Source organism: Electrona antarctica (assembly GCF_951216825.1).
Source record: "Electrona antarctica genome assembly, chromosome: 21".
Taxonomy (NCBI): domain Eukaryota; kingdom Metazoa; phylum Chordata; class Actinopteri; order Myctophiformes; family Myctophidae; genus Electrona; species Electrona antarctica.
The window spans coordinates 22,141,205-22,145,236 of NC_136802.1; positions in this window are offsets into that span (position 1 = coordinate 22,141,205).

A 4,032-nucleotide genomic window follows, 5' to 3' on the forward strand; every position below is an offset into this window, starting at 1 on the left:
AATGATGCTATACCTTAAATTACAAGTAGTTGTGCTCATTCAGATTCAGAAGGTGACTGTCTGTCGCCACTCGACAAGTTATATATTGGATTTAACATTAATTTGATTTACTTTTCGGGAAGGTGGGCATGACCTTTGGGCAAGTAAAACTTGACCTATACTTGTGAGGGTTTCTGAAATCTTAATGTCAATCCCTGACTTCTGTCAATGACAAAATACACCACATCAGAGTGTGTTGCTATCAACAGCAGCTGTCTCTGTGTATATAACCTTTATGTTGCTATGGCCTTTACATACATTCCCCTTAATGCATAATATATGATTACACTTGGTGGTGGTGTCATTTTTTTTATTTATTTTTTAGCAGCATGTCCTGATGATACCCATACTGACATTTACACATTTGACTGTAAAATGGTAAATCATCCCGGTCGTGTGAATTCACATTATCATACATAGTGTGTCTTCTGCAGACCGGCCTAGCTGGCCCCAAGCACTGGGTGGGCGTTTTGCAGAAACCAAAAAAGTGGAAGAGCCAATCAGAGTCTGTCAATAGGGCCCTAATCGGTCTGCAGAAGGCCCATAATAATGTGAATTCATGGTGCACGGAAAGAGATGAAGACAGACAGACAGACTGACTAAGAGACTGGTCCTAGAGCTGTTGTTGGGTAGATTATAGAGCACAGTAAAACATTAATTTGACCCTGACGCTGTGGAAGGAAGGAAGGAAGGAAGGAAGGAAGGAAGGAAGGAAGGAAGGAAGGAAGGAAGGGAGGGAGGGAGGAAGGAAGGAAGGAAGGAAGGAAGGAAGGAAGGAAGGGAGGGAGGGAGGGGACATTTCTGGCTGCCAGCACTAGCAGCTTGGTCTGAGTACTCTACAGAAAAAGGCAGCGGTGTCCTCTTCAGAGGAGAGGAGGGGAGGAGAGAAGAGGAGGGTGGAAGCAGCCTAAGCAGGACAGGAAATGGACAGCTGCCGCAGAGTAATGCTAGCTTGTGTGAGTTTTGGCTTGAGATCACATGAAAACATCCTGAGAGTCACGTTGAACTTAATACTCTGCCGTTACGACCAAGTGCAACTCAGACGGGAGTAATGGATGGGTGTGAGGTGAAAAATGGATGAGAAGAACAGGAGAGAGTAGGAGGAGGAATAGGAGTAGGAGAGGCAGAGGGCGTGGGGTAGTGAAGTGTGGACAGGGAGTGAAGAAGGAAAAAGGAATAAGAAGAAAAGTTTGAGAAACGTGGAACAAGGAAACCACAGGCAGGGAACGGACAAACATGAATACACCGTACAGTAGTACAGCACATGCTAGTTTTGTTTTTTTCACTTCCCCTTTAATGCGATTACATTTATTTATTATTATAATTAATTCATGAATTAATGAGTTGTGACAACAGTAGCCGATGATGCCTTAATTGGCTTAATACAGCGTGATCCAATTCACTATCGCTATGGCTAATGCATGCACTGCAACAATGCATTCTCACTCCCAAACGGGTGACTTCTTGGGACGGATTTGACCAAACTTCAAACGTTTGACTGGAAGGGGTCACCATCGACGTCACATGTTGACTATAGAGGGGGTATGAGTTACCATTCTGTCGGGACATAACTCGGAACGGCGCTGAGTCGGTCGGCTCAACTAGATTTCACAACCCAAAAGTGGCACGGCGACTCGCTCGCCTTATGGCTCACCCGGCGGTTCCTCTCTCACGGGCCGTTATCATTGGATAATATTTTGTCCACAATTCTATGCTGTATTTATGTGGTACCATAGGAGAGATAACAGGTAAACGATCAAAATAACAATTCTTGTAATGCAGATGTTTAACTAATTTACCGACAACACCCCCATCTGCTGGTGGCTCAGGGTGCCATGAAGTCATTTAATAGCCAAAGCATCTTATTCTGAAAGCCTCAAGTTACACTCGGAAACCGAGCATCAGGATTGTCATTTAATCTACCCAAAACATACTTTTTGTAACTGAGGCTCATATCGTTTAGAGATGCAAATCAAGCTTGTTTTGACACAAAAAGATAAAAGAAGAATCTGAGATATTTCCATTCTAACAACTGTGTCCCCATAGACAGCATAAGCCAGCAGAATTTGCATTTCCGTTTTTTTCCTTTCCATTTTTTTCACCGCACCAGAACCGGAGTATTATGAGCGAGTACAGGACACAGTTGTGAACCGTAATCAAATAGGCGTCCGAAGGCGATCTCGGCGCAGAGGACGTTTGGAACTTTGGACAGGAGGCGTCAAAAGGCGATCTAGGCGCCAATTGAGTTAACAATAATTGAACTCAGCTGGGGACCACCTGGAACCCCCCACCCCCTCCAAGGACCACTGGTGGTCCCCGGACCACTGGTTGAGAACCGCTGGTGTAAAAGAAGTAAAGGTAACACGCCCGCTACAGCATGCTCATTCCTTCCAGGTGGCGTTGCCTTGGGAGGCGGCCAAACCTTCCATGGAATGCATTGAAGTCAATGAGAGACAGATGGACAAGTGTGAGAATAAATCATTATTTTTGGAACGATTACAACTTTTTGTAAAATAATCGTTTCGTTAACTCAGTCATACGCCCGGTGCAGAATGATGACTCATCTGAGATGACACATGTTGCAGTCCAAGTTTTATTTCTTTTAGAGTACATTTCTGAGTGCGCAGTGATGACTGGGCTGTCATTGCAAGACAGTCAATTATTGGCAGCCTGTCAACCAACTCTTGCAATGACAGACAGGCCGCATTGCCCCCACCACGCCCCTCCCCACCCCCGTGAAGGACTCCTGGCATAGTGTGCACAATCAAAAACATAGACATCAGAAACCAACATGTGATACGTCTTCTCATATTTTCCTGGACCGATTATCGGACAAAAGTTCGATAATCATTAAAAAAAAATATTGTTTGTTCACACACCGGCTCTTATTGACCTTGCACCCGACAATGCCTTTCATCGAATATCCGGCTGCAGTTATAGCCTCGCAGATCCGTGCGTCATGACGGCTCTCATGCTGCTCCTTCTTCTTGACATGGCATTGGTAGAGCTAGTTGAGCAGCAGGAGTGTCACATGTGAGCTAAACAGCTCGGAGAGGCGTGTTGCCCGAAGAAGACGCTCCTTAATGAGTGTGTATATTATGTATGAATGTGTGCGTGCGTGGATATACCGCAGTACGCTTAAGTGCGTGTACCGCATGCACGTGCCTTTCAGGGTACGTGAACACACACACACACACACACACACACACACACACACACACACACACACACACACCTGTCTCTGTTTGCACTTCATGTCGCGCCGTTCTCCTCGGCATAAGCATGTATGTTCAAGTCTCATTCACTGAGCCATAATGCTGTAGCTTTTCTCTCTCTCTTGCTTTTTATCACGTCTCTCGCTTTCTCTTAGACCCCCTCCCTTTCTCTATCTCTCTCTCTCTCCCTCTCTCTCACCTACAGCAGGTCCCCTGGGCAGGCTCTTAAATGCTGCAATCTGTCTCTGTCTCACATATACCCCCCCCCCCCCCCCCCCCCCCCCCCCCCCCTCCCCACCCACCCAACCAATCCCTCTCTCACTGGCTTCCTCTCTTGTGCTGCATCTCTCTCTCTCTCTCTCTCTCTCTCTCTCTCTCTCTCTGTCTCTCTCTCTCTCTCTCTCTCTGTCTCTCTCTCTCTCTCTCTCTCTCTCTCTCTCTCTGTCTCTCTGTCTCTCTCTCTCTCTCTCTCTCTCTCTCTCTCTCTCTCTCTGTCTCTCTCTCTCTGTCTCTCTCCCTCTCTGTCTCTCTCTCTCTCTCTCTCCTGCCAGGCTCAGTGCCTCATGAATCAGAGCGCTAACTACTACATGTAAAGGAAGAATCCCCCCGGCCAAAAGACAGATAGCAGATATGGACCAGAAAGAGGAGGAAACAGCAGTGGTGGTGATGGTAGCAGTGGTGGTGGTGATGGGGGGTGGGATATTAGGGACAAATCTGAAAAGGGGGTTAATGCCAGCTAGTCATCTGTGATTAAGAGGACTATAGGAGCGGGGGACAT